This window comes from Eretmochelys imbricata, chromosome 9 (genome assembly GCF_965152235.1).
Source record: "Eretmochelys imbricata isolate rEreImb1 chromosome 9, rEreImb1.hap1, whole genome shotgun sequence".
Classification (NCBI taxonomy): domain Eukaryota; kingdom Metazoa; phylum Chordata; order Testudines; family Cheloniidae; genus Eretmochelys; species Eretmochelys imbricata.
In genome coordinates, this window is record NC_135580.1 from 95,426,159 (window position 1) to 95,440,312 (window position 14,154).

Below are 14,154 nucleotides of genomic sequence, written 5' to 3' on the forward strand. Positions count from 1 at the left end.
ATTTTTTAAATCTTTCATTATGTTTTTTACTATTGCATTCAACATACTGGACTTACAACATGGTGGAGCACTTATTTGAGTTTCTTTGTTTCCCTTCCTCGTTATATCTTATACCCAGCTTCTCTCTCTGCTCTCAGCCTTCCCTCACTTCTTATTTATTTCTTCATCCACTTCTCCTGAGCTTACTCTGCCTTATGACCACTCTTTTGTCCTTGAAGAAACTACAGAAATTCTCACCTCCCCAGTGAGGGGCAGAAATGCTGGTGAGTGGGAGCCACCAATTTAATTGATTTATAAGATGGGTACAGTTGTTAGTATTATTTGTATTATTGTCATGCCTAGGAGCCACATTAATGGGCCAAGTCCCCCATTGTGCTAGGCACTGTACAAACAGATCAAAAAGACAATCCCTGTGCCCCAAAGAACTTATGGTCTAAGTTTAAGACGAAAGGCAATAGTTGGATATAGACAATCCAAAGGGGAAGCACAAGGAAACAATGAGACGATGCTTTCCACATGGAAGGCACTGGTCGCAGCACACAATCCATTTTAAATTAGACGATTCTACCTATATCACACTACCAACGCATCAATAACTCCATCCTCCACATCAAAAACTTAGAGCCCTTCTAACCAACACCTCAGAGCTAATAAGAGCATCTTGCAGCAACCAACCTGGACTCTGTTACGCCAACAAAGAGCATACATTCCAGAGTGCAGGGCACATCACTAAAAATACACAAGGTGAAATCCTGGCCCCACTGCAGTCAGTGGGGCCAGGATTTCACTCCCGGTCTCCAGCTCCCTATTGCTCTCAGCTTTGGCATACTAGGTTTTGCACAGTTAGAGACTTGATTCACTTTTACTTAGAATCCAACCTTGTCTGCAATGGCTCCTTGCTCAACTGCAAAACTATGATACAGCTTGGCATTCTACAGCATGACTGATAACCTAGTCAAAATGGACTGCAGTACAATACTGTGCATCAGAATTCAGGTGCGCTGATGGAGTTATGTAGGGGAGTGATTGGCTCGAGACAAGGACATCTAAATCGCTCAACTGCATCCAAAATTAAAAAGAAAAGCGCCAACATCCATGCAAATAAATGTAAAATTTCTCCCGTCTTGCATCTTGTGTCACTGTTTCTATGTGTGCAAAGGGAGTTCCAAGTGAGCATCAAACACTACCTCTCTGATTCAATTACATTTCGCAATTGCTTTGAACAGGGGCAAATGACGATACAAAGTACCATGCAGTGAGGAATCCAGTCCTCAACACCTTCATCATAGTTCTAGGCTTGTGAGACCAGATTCCGACATCTTTACCCACGGTAAATAGGATGCTGAAGTCAATGGGGCTGGTTGTGGAGTAAGGTGCATGCTATTATACTGGAGAGGAATCAGAAGCTCGTCTGTGGTTTTCAGTGCTTCACATTTCCATGATATTATTTAAAGCAATATTTTCTGAGCTTGCTTTATTCAATCGCACTTTGATTAATCCACTAGATGACCTAAATTGCAGAGATGAACTTTCACTGTAATTTGTTGTTTACGTCTTGCTCTAAATATCTTTCAAAACTTAACAAAACTTACAGCATAGAGTTTGAGCCAAGGTACTTCTACGGAAAGGAAATTCTTTATTCCAGTTTTCAGAGTAGCAGCCGTGTTAGTCTGTATCCACAAAAAGAAAAGGAGGACTTGTGGCACCTTAGAGACTAACAAATTTATTTGAGCATAAGCTTTCGTGAGCTACAGATGCATTCAGTGGAAAATACAGTAGGGCAATTTTATATACCAGAGAACATGAAACAATGGGTGTTACCATACACACTGTAACGAGAGTGATCAGGTAAGGTGAGCTAGCCACAAGTACTCCTTTTCTTTATTCCAGTGTTTCTGTAGTCCTGCATGGCAAAGTAATTAACTGCAAAACAAAACCCGCATTAAAGTGCATTTAGTTATGTTGACTGTTGACGAAAGGAAACGGAAGAATTTCGTCATTAATCCCAAGTGACAATTTGTCAACTGGTAGATACTGGAGCTGATTCTCTTCTGACACACACTGGTGTAAATCAGGTGTAGTCCCATTAAGTCAATGGAGTGACTCTGGTGTAAAACTGGCGTAAGTGAGAGCAAAGTCAGGCTGGCAGCGTCTGCGGACACGCACACACACAGACACACACTTCAAAATCTCTGAATTGGAAATGAGGCCTCTCCAAATAATGACGTGATAAATGGTACCCTTGTTATTTTTACTGATAACATCTTTAACAGACAGTCGCTGGAGGGGGTTTCACCTTAGATACAGCATTTCACTTGAACCAGTGCTGAGCTGATTCACATGGTTGCTAAGTAGCTCTGATCACTACAGTGTTTCCCAATTTAATTTTCAAGGACCTTGCATTCATTTACCTGGTTTACTTTATAGAGACATGTCACTGAACTGGAGCTAATCTGGTTATTCCTAAATAAGGCATTACTCACCTGCGGGTAATGAAAATAAATACTTTCCACTCCACTCCAGAGTTGTTAGCTTTAGTTAGTTTGGGCAGTAGGTATAAACTGTGTGAGATAAACAAAGACAAAACAGAAAATACTCTTGCAGGACAGCGCTACCATTCAGTTATTTCCTTCCATTTTGAAAAGTAAAAATGTAGCCCATCATATTAATTATTATTTGTCTTCTGGTAGTTCCCAGGGGTCTCATCTGGTGTTGGGTAATACTTGTGCCAGGCACTGTTTATACAGATAAGACCGTCCCTGACCAGAGAGTTTACAGTCAAAATACACAACGGAAGTATTATTGTCTCCATTTTCTCTGAGGCACAGAGAGATTAAGCCCTGGTCTACACTATGAATTTGTTGGTATAACTGTGTCTATGAAATATTCTATATATATTATATTCTATAACTATGAAAAATCCACACCCCTGAGCAATGCAGTTATACCAACCATACTTCCAATGTAGCCAGTACTATGCCAGCAGGACTTTTGCGGGAGCTGGAGTACCTTCACCAAATGGTGTGTACAGAGAAGACTGCTTTTATGAAGTGGGTTGACACATCTGTTGGGAAGGGGAGGCATTGGGATATGCCCCCTCCACAACACATCTGTTTACCAATACCTCAGGGTGTTCGGAGAACCACTGACCCCAGGGTGCCTCTTGACTTGCTGTTAAGATCACAAACACAATTTTTCAGTGCATTGGCCTGCTGTTCTACAACAAACTGCTAATGTTTCTAACTATGTTGTGTTTAATTTTTCATGGATAATACCCCATGTGTTTTTTCTGTTGGCGCATACACAAAAGCAGCTTTCAGTATTCCAGACAGATGCCTCCTCCTTCACGGTGCTACAACACACGTTTAACTAGGAGAAAATTGTGTTTGCCATCCGTGTGAGGCATCTATGCCAACAGGGGGATGTGCTATGCTATGTTACTAATGAAGCCAGAAATCATTATTGGCCAGTGTATGCAATTGTTGCGGCCCTAACAATTTTGTGTATGTTATATTGCTGTTTATGTAGAAGTAACCCTAGCCACCATGTCAGAGGGAGCATGGAAGCCTAAATGGTGACCCCTCACAACAAAATGTTGATTCGCGGTCAAGGGGGGGGGGGGGAATGTCACAATCTAATGGCCCCCTCCCCTTAGGGAGTCCCGATCAGCACCGTATATTGCTAACACTGTTGCAAGCATTGCAAAGCATTTTGGGGAGGGTCAAAGGTGTGTGAGTGAAAGTTTCCTGTGCAAAGTCCAAGAGGCCAAGGGGCAGGGAGAAGAACAAAAGAGCAGAGAATGAGTTAATTCAACCCTGGAGTGCAAAGATAAGACGCTGGCCGCAGCCCAAGGACGATGCTCACTACCAAGACTTGGCGGACAGCTGAGAAAGACAGGGGCTCAAAAGACGCCCGAGCAGCCATGAGAAACAAACTGCACAGACTTGCACCTGCGAGACAGCAAGGCCAGCAAAGAAGAAACACAAAGCCCAGGGCTGCAGAGTCCAAAAACACAGGCGAGATGACAAGAGTGGGGGGCTGAGCATCCCTGGAACCGGGGTGTTTCGAGAACACTGGAGACACCACAAAAAGCCGGTTTGAACTGGCATGGAGGGCACCAAGAGCAGAGGTCCCTGACGGAGCACCCCCCGTCAAGGAGCCCAGGACTTAAAACCCTCCTGAGAGCGAGAGCAATTTGGAGAACACAGCAGATCCTTGGATGACCTGTGCGCACAAGACAGACCTCCCGTCCACCCTTCCCCCCTCTTCTTCTGACACCACCCCCAGACTTGGCCAGTCTGGGGCGTGCGGGTGAGAGTATGAAAGTGGGTTAGGGTTGGGGCATTCAAGCTTTCTTTCTCCCCCTGAGTGACGCGGGAGCGTTCCCAGCACTCTCTGCGGTTATTTTATCAATAAAGCTTTAGAATGTAGAGACTTGGTGTGTTTCGTCATCTCCCCCCAACAATCCTGCGGCATCGGCCTGGATCACCTGATGCAGCGGCAGATTTGTAACAGAAATCTGTCGCAGGAGCGGCTCTTCGCTTGGTAGCGGTAGCATCTTCACTCAGCACTCTACTGGTGCAGGAGCACCACTGCGGTTCTGTGAGTGTAGACAAGTCTTAAGTGACTTACCTACTGTGACTGTCCCTTTGCCCTGACTAGAGCACTGGATGGGGAAGAAAGGTTTGTTTGTTTGTGTTTGGTTTGGTTTTTAACCAGTATGTCCCCTCCTCCCATAGGCAGCTGCATTAAGGACAGGGACAATTTGGTCCTATAATAGAAACTTCTCTCTCTCTCTACCTCATCCCATATGTGGAGCAGTAACTGTCGTAAATGCTCTCAGGGACAATACTAGAATACCCGACCTGTGCTGATCCCAAATTTGACTTCAAAGAAAAGCCTGCTGCTGATTTACTATAAGTCAGTAGATGTCAATACATTTTTAGACGCTTGCAGGGATGTCTCCCTTAAAAATAATTTAAAAAAAATTCCCCAAATAAGAAGCCAGATACTGGGGAAGTTGTCAATCTCAGCAATTCACTGCTAAATCTAGATTGAAGTAAAATAAAGGCCTGTGCCTGTCTCCTTCTCTGAGGTACAAATAGGTTTGAGGTATACTGGTACAGAGGTAATGTTTTTCCCCAGACCACAGTCAAGCCATAGTCTCATGTGACATTTCTGTGAGTCTGCTCTAATGTTAGCAGGAAACAAACAATAACTTTAGATATGATTCACTAATACAATATATTTCTTCAAAACACGATAGAATTTTCTATTAGGGCAGCACAGGAAAAGGAAGGAATCATACCATAATTTTACACTGTCGAGGTATTGCGAGCAAATTCCAAGCCCTGTAAGAATTTGCTTTCAGATGTGGCTTTTCCTACTGTTTTATATTCAAGGAAGGCCGTGGCTTCAACTTACAAATTCATAAAGAGCAGTAGATTTGCAGTTTGTGAATTTATAATGAGAGATGGAGTTAAAAGCAGGAAGTTAACGCTAGCACATCACGATTTCTTGATATAGATCCTCCTGCTGAGCTGCATCTCTTGCAACCCATATATTTAATTATGAATCTCATTTACCTTTTAATTGGGGAGACCTATTAGGAAATGTCTTAGGAGTGCAATGACTATGGGCAAGATCCTTTACCTCATTTTCTCTGGTGTAAATCCAGAAACGCTGAACCAATCCCAATCGTGTCACTCCAGCTTTGCATTTATGTAATGGAGATCAGCTTTTGCCCCACCACTTTAAATAAAAGAAGAGTCTCCCTCCTTTATTTTTAGTAAAGCTTCCTAGAGGTATGTGGATGAAAGAAAACTTATAATAAATTATCAAAAAGAGTTCTAACTTTGCAGAACCTACACTAGATCTGAATATTGGCTACGCTAATTAGTAGAGTCAAGGTTAACGGCACTGGGAATAGCAGGTTCTGATACTAGGTGACTGGATTGGGTAGAAAGATGTAGCAGCAGTTGAAATTATAGTCCACTGTTAATGAAACAGTGCCCTCTTACCTACCCTGACATCGATAGGGGCCAAACTTATCCACACAACACTACTCAGTCTTCTTCTGAAGGCATCACCTTGAAGGATGGGAGTGTGGTTCCATCTACTGCTGTTGAAACCTTCGTCTTCTGAGAGCACCACCAAGAGCACCAGTTACATTATCACCCGTCCACTTAGTACAGGGCTGAATTCACCAATTAATTTCTCTTACTCTACCAAAGAAAAAAACATCAGCATATAGTTTTTACTGACCACAGAGGTAAAGGTGAAAGGGCCCAAGACACACATTCTTCCTTAACTAATTGAGATGTATAATTTCCCCTTAACCTGGTAAAGCAAGCATGAGGAGGTATGGATTTCACTTCTTTATTAAATAAATAGCTGTGTTGAGCTACTACATTTCCTTCACTACCACCCTGACCTACTCTTTGTCAATCTGGCCTTCCAAGCCATTGTCTCATCTGTCATGAGGGTACTCTGATCTGTAGTTTTGTATTGCAGGGATATGAAATTGATACATTAGAAAGAGATCATTTCCTAAGACCAAGTTATGGTTTTAACAATAAAAGAACCTCCCTTACCAAAATATTTACACAATATGGCTTCTTAGAATGAATTATGAGTGCATGTAACATGCAATGTAGATCCCAAAACAAACCAAGTTACAAGGACCACAGTTGACCGTACCCTATTAATATGATTTTCACTTCAATGCAATTTAACTGAGACTGACCTCTCTACTGTTCTTCATTTTAACTGACATGGGCCTTTCCTTACTTAAAATCTGCCAATTTAGACATGAATGCCCTGTATTTTCTTTAATATTTAACTAATGTTTTAAATTAACAGTCATAAAATTCAAAGGATCTTTTTAGCTATCAAGCCAATTAAGTAGAAATAAGTACCACATATAATTTCTGCAAGATGAAAGTTGAATATGGAGTTCCTACCCAAAATGTATTTCTATGTTTCAGCCAAAACTTTGAAATCCCTTAAACCACGGTTGTGTTGGTCTGTTAGGGTTTTTATTTGTTTTGCTGGACTTGATTTTTCTCAAAATATAGACAGACTTTTCCTTGAGGACACACTAATATAGTGTAAATTTCCAAGATAAACACTCCAGGCTATATGCTACCATCCAATCCAATTAGATCACAGATAAATGGCTTAACAAATATATCTTAGTTGAACCATAGAAATAAGAATTTGCAGGATTCTGTCTCATGTTATCAAGGGCTTAAAGGAATGTAGATACAAGGGCACTGGTAGGAGGTTCTTGTCCTCACGTTTAAGACCAAACAGCAATGGGTGCACTTAGTAACAAGGGTGCTCATTAGAGCTGCTTCAAAATTATTCAGCCAAAGCTGTTCTGTCAGAAAACTGGGATTCTGACAAAACAAAAACTTTGTTAAAAACTGTCTGCTTTCCATGGAACATTTCAAAGTATTATTAAAAAACAAACAAACAAACAAACAAAAACCCACAACACAACAACCCCCCCACAAATGTCTGACAGCCAAAAAGCTGTCATTATTCAGCCTAAACCAAAATTTTGTGATTCAAAATGGCACCACTGTATCTCACTGAAGTAGTCATTCGTGTGCCCTATACTCCCATTCTCCTCCTTAGGTTAGGTTGTCTGGCCAGACTACGTCTCCCATGATGCTCCATGAACAGGGACTCCTATGAAGTTGTGCAAGTGGCTTAACAAAAGATGACTGAGGAGATGGAGGATATCCGTCTCTCTTCCAACATTCCTTCTACTCTGCGTATAGGGTCTGAGGGGCATAGTCTCAACCCAGCACATCTGTAGCAGTAGGGAGAGGGGTTGCAGTAAGTTTTCTGTCCCTTGGCACCTCCTGTATGACTTTAAGATACCTAAAACTTATTCAAAAATGTGTCCTAAATCTAGATCAATGAGGGGGGGAAATCTCCACAATATATTAAACAATCAGTTGAAGAGAAAAATTATCCAGATATTTGCTGGTGTGATGTGGAATGAAGAGAGAAACCTTTTGCATTTATGTAATTCTCCCTATATTCAACATTTTTACAAGAGGAGTTTGGAAGGAAAACATGGATAGTTTTTAAGCAGAGATATCCCTGTAGTCCTAACATTTGTTCTTTATGATCTTAATCTCATCAAGAGTCTTCATAATCATTTCCTGCTGAGAGCCTCTGCAATGGTCAGTGGCTAAATGATCTATACAAAGAAAATGGAACGTGAAAAATACTGAACATTGCAGAATTGTAGAACAGTATGATTGGACTCACTAGAATGGAAAGGTTTACATTCAGATCCAGAGGAAGGATAAAGTATTTTGAGGAAATTCAGTGTGTATTCTTAGATATTATTGTGATTGTGTCATTAATGTCCTTAATCAGCTAGTGCTGGATGAAACAAAGTCCACAGATATTCAAATTTAAGTGAATTTGTCAAATGAGTTCACACCTGCCTTTTGTGTTTGCTTGCCATGAATATTCTATCTGTAATTTCCTGGCAGGAATGTTCAATGATACAGCAAATATTAAATTACACTTACAGGATATTTGAAGAAAGTAAATACTGACTTTTCAGGCACAAGAAGTCACACTGGAAACCTTATCCAGGAACAAGAAACAAGTGTCTGATCTCTGTGTGCAATCTAGACAGCTTGGCTTTTGAATCCGGAAGACTACACAACTAATGTAGTGTATGCTGACCCAGTGTTATTGTTAGGATATAGATATTCAGGCCTGTCTGCAAAGGCCTGTACTTTAAGAATTTAGGTGTATTCTTATCACTTGGCTAGTTCTAGAGGTATAAAAGAAAGAATCAAAATCACTGTCTGCTGGTGTAAGGGCCTTCTCTTACTGTGACAGTCTGAGGCCCTGTTCTTAGGCTAAGGCCTTTGGCTAAGCAACAGAGGCAGCCATAAACTGGGAAGCGACCGGTCACATCCTCACATTCCAAACTAGTCATCTCGAAATAAGGTGCTAATGGGCTATTAGGCACTATCAGGACAGAATTGTATTCCTATCACCTCCAGAGAAAGGGAAGTGCCTAGAAAATGTAAAAGGAAACTTAGTTTGATAGCATCCTGTCTGGCAAGAACTCACTTATCCATAGCTGGGATGTGAAATCCTCACTTCTGTATTGTCTTGTCATTATAGTTCCCACTTTGCTATTAGAAAAGGAGTACTTGTGGCACCTTAGAGACTAACCAATTTATTTTAGCATGAGCTTTCGTGAGCTACAGCTCACTTCATCAGATACATGTATCTGATGTATCTGATGAAGTGAGCTGTAGCTCACGAAAGCTCATGCTAAAATAAATTGGTTAGTCTCTAAGGTGCCACAAGTACTCCTTTTCTTTTTGCGAATACAGACTAACACGGCTGTTACTCTGAAACCTGTCACTTTGCTATTGTTTGTCTGTATAATCTCTGTCTGGTTCTGTGATTGTTCCTGTCTGCTGTATAATTAATTTTGCTGGGTGTAAACTAATTAAGGTGGTGGGATATAATTGGTTACATAATCATGTTACAATGTGTTAGGATTGGTTAGTTAAATTTCAGGAAAATGATTGGTTAAGGTATAGCTAAGCAGAACTCAAGTTTTACTATATAATCTGTAGTCAATGAGGAAGTGGGTGGGTGTGGGTGGGAGTGTGGGTGGGTGGGGGAGATGGGAACAGGGAATGGGGGTAAGAAAATTGGAATCATGTTTTGCTAAAGGGGGAAATGGGAACAGGGAATGGGAGTAAGGAAGTTGGAATCATGTTTGGCTAAGGGTAGGAATGGGAACAGGGACACAGGTGTAAGGCTCTGTGGTGTCAGAGCTGGGAAGGAGGATACTAAGGAAGGAAACTGGAATCATGCTTGCTGGAAGTTCACCCCAATAAACATCGAATTGTTTGCACCTTTGGACTTCGGGTATTGTTGCTCTCTGTTCATGCGAGAAGGACCAGGGAAGTAAGTGGGTGAAGGAATAAGCCCCCTAACAGTTATTTCCAGAAACTATTCATCAAGGACTTTTGAATAAATAAATTAGAGAAAATGACTATCTGTTCATGGACAATGAAATTAATTGATTAAATTATTCATATAAATTAACTGCCAAAAACTAACATCTGGTAGTCTTTATTATGTAATAGGTTAGTATTTTGTATTGGCTATTCCTTACCGTTTTAGCCATATCCCTGGTCTTCTCTTACCTACTTTTTGTGTGTTAACATATAAAATACACTTAATATTGAAAGTTGCTAAGAGAAAGATAAATCATGGGGCACAGATGTTATGAGTGGATGTCCTAGAGGTACATGTGGTGATTAGAGTGTACTAGGTCCTAATCCAAGATTTTGAATGGTGTATCACACCAGCTCCTTAGTAAGTGGAAATTATTTCCTTGAATAATATGTAATCTCCAAAAGGACATTTTAAAAGTTTTATACCTATTTACTTCTACCCTATTTCCATCAGGAAACAACTGGGTTGTGATTGTTCTCACTTATACTCATAGTAAAGTTTACGTTTAAAATATCTGTTTTCTTTCTCGGGTGCTAAATGTATATTACCGTCCTGATTCATTATTGCATTCAACCAGGTTTATGCCAGTGTAACTCCATTGATTTACACCAGTGTAAAACTGGAGTAATTCAATGGAGTTGGCCCTAAGCCTACAAAATATTCTGGTTTCATATCAAGTATTGGTTCAGTGTCCCTAATACGTGGGTTATTTTAACTCCCGCATGGCCACTGTCTAATAGATCCTATGTGCTAGCCCAATGCCATAAAGAAGTATAAAATAGTGGTCCTTGAATATACAGGCAGTATTTAAACACAAGGGAAAAATGAAGAAGACATTCAGTTGACCTGAGTACTTATTTACCTATCTAAACTTAATTTGCAGCAAACGTTGCAAAAGGTTTGTAGAGGAAAAAACTGTAGTCAGTCACTGATGGAGTCTGTCTAAGGCTGTCAGGTTCACATTCAGTGCCTCAAGGCTGACAGACTGTGCTGAAAGTTTTCAGTATGCTCTTTTCTCACTTCACAGTCTCATCTCCTCAGCACTTCGCCTGAGGCTACTTTTGTTCTCTTCACTGACTCTTCAAAGACTATCTCACAGATCTGGGGAGAAAAAAAGCTACATTCATTGACACCAATTTTTATTTATTTATTTATTTTTGGTGAGGGCCTTGTGAATAATTGTATGGAGAGGCAGCATGTGACTAAAAGACTTGGGGGCTGACTCCGGGTCAGATCTGGCTAGCCCTAGCAAAACGGTTGGAGATCCAGGAGCTACCCCCTCCATATTCCACCCCTGCACAGGGGATGGCTAGAATCCCAATGGGGAGCCTGAAAGGGGGTTGGAAGGAGCAGTGGTAACATAGGACTTTCGCTCCATTGGCTGGTGCAGGCACAGGGTTGGAGCCAGTGTGCTGCAGAGGACATGCTGGTATATGGTGCCTAGGTGCTGCCTGGAATAATTCTAACTAAATCAGAACTAATCCTCCGGTGTTGCCCATGTTGAACCCTCAGTTTATCCTGAGGATAGCAAGCCTTGATTATCCAATGCAGAGATGTGTCCGAAACTCAATCTCAGAGAGTTTTCCACATCCCTGGCTCTGCACCCACAGGTTTTCCACAGAAATGGTCCCACCAGGGCATGGAACCTATTCTCAGTCTACCCCTTCATAATTATATTTTAACCACTTGTGTATTGCACTGTATAGTTTCTTAGAGATAGGAGAATCACTATCGAGGACTGGAATCACGTTTGTACAATACATGGGGCCAGGAGTCAAATTCTATGCTGGCCCCCCGGGAAAGTCCATAATGAAATTACAGGATATAAATCATTTGGCTTTAACAGAGCAGCTCTAAAGCAAAGCAGATTTATCTTGGTTGGGCAAATTTTGATGTTTACTTACTTTAAAATATTATATATATATATATATATATATATATAAAAAAAACCCGCACAAAACCCGAAAGACCCAAACAAAGCAAACCCTGAAGATAGCCGGGACTGACATTTTTCCATTGAGTTTCTCCCACCCCACACACCTTTCAGTCCAGCAACACTCTATCGCACCAACTGGGAGCTAAAGAGATGCTGTACCTTTGGGCTGGTTTCAAAGTTCTCTTCTACAAAGTCTAGAGTGAGCCTGGTGCAAAAAAAACATCTTAGACTGTTCATTCTACTTAGATGCCAATTTTTTAAAAAAACAAAAAACAAAAACAAAACACTCACTGACAGGGCCCAGAAAATCCAAAACAGGAATTGGCAGGTGCGCCAGGTGGAAAGAATAGTAAGTTAGATCTTGCAAATACATACAGACATTTAGTTCTGTTAGCACCCTTCAAGGTAGCAATGGAGAGAATAAAGGGGGCTTTAAACTTCAATCTGTCTTTTGCAAGCCTCTGATCCTGAAGCCACTGTGATCCAGTCCATTTGCCCAGCACAGGTCAGAGAAGCCTGACGTAACATGTACCAGCTCTCAATGGCCCCAAGGAGCTGCCACAGCAGGCAGAGATAGATACATAGATATTAAGATCAGAAGGGACCATTATGATCTAGTCTGATCTCCTGCACAATGCAGGCCACAGAATCTCACCCACCCACTCCTGCGATAAACCTCTCACCTATGTCTGAGCTTATTGAAGTCCTCAAATCATGGTTTAAAGACTTCAAGGAGTAGAGAATCCTCCAGCAAGTGACCCGTGCCCCATGCTACAGAGGAAGGCGAAAAACCCCCAGGGCCTCTTCCAATCTGCCCTGGAGGAAAATTCCTTCCTGACCCCAAATATGGCGATCAGCTGAGCCCTGAGCATATGGGCAAGATTCACCAGCCAAATACCCAGGAAAGAATTCTCTGTAGTAACTCAGATCCCACCTCATCTAACATTCCATCACAGGCCATTAGGCCTATTTACCATGAATATTTAAAGATCAATTAATTGCCAAAATCATGTTATCCCATCATACCATCTCTTCCATAAACTTATCGAGTTTAATCTTAGAGCCAGATAGGTCATTTGCCCCCACTGCTTCCCTTGGAAGGCTATTCCAAAACTTCACTCCTCTGAAGGTTAGAAACCTTCATTTAATTTCAAGTCTAAACTTCCCGATGACTAGTTTATATCCATTTGTTCTTGTGTCCACATTGGTACTAAGCTTACATAATTCCTCTCCCTCTCTGGTATTTATCCCTCTGATATATTTATAGAGAGCAATCATATCTCCCCTCAACCTTCTTTTGGTTAGGCTAAACAAGCCAAGCTCCTTGAGTCTCCTTTCATAAGACAGGTTTTCCATTCCTTGGATCATCCTAGTAGCCCTTCTCTGTACCTGTTCCAGTTTGAATTCATCCTTCTTAATCATGGGAGACCAGAACTGTACAGAGTATTCCAGGTGAGGTCTCACCAGTGCCTTGTATAACAGTACTAAAACCTCCTTATCTCTACTGGAAATACCTCACCTGATGCATCCCAAGACTGCATTGGCTTTTTTCACAACCATATCACATTGGCATCTTATAGTCATCCTGTGATCAACCAATACTCCAAGGTCCTTCTCCTCCTCCGTTACTTCTAATTGATGCGTCTCCAGCTTATAACTAAAATTCTTGTTATTAATCCCTAAATGCATGACCTTACACGTCTCACTATTAAATTTCATCCTATTACTATTACTCCAGTTTACAAGGTCATCCAGATCTTCCTGTATGATATCCCAGTCTCTCTCTAAATTGGCAATACCTCCCAGTTTTGTATCATCTGCAAACTTTATTAGCACACTCCCACTTTTTGTTTACTTACTTTAAAATATTATATATATATATATATATATATAAGGTCAGTAATAAAAAGATTAAATAAGATTGGTCCCAAAACTGATCCCTGAGGAACTCCACTAGTAACCTCCCTCCAGCCTCACAGTTCACCTTTCAGTATAACCTGCTGTAGTCTCCCTGTTAACCAATTCCTTATCCACCTTCCAATTTTCATATTGATCCCCATCTTTTCCAATTTAACTAACAATTCCCCATGTGGCACAGTATCAAACGCCTTACTGAAATCTAGGTAAATTAGATCCACTGCATTTCCTTTATCTAAAAAATCTGTTACTTTCTCAAATAAGGAGATCAGGTTGGTTTG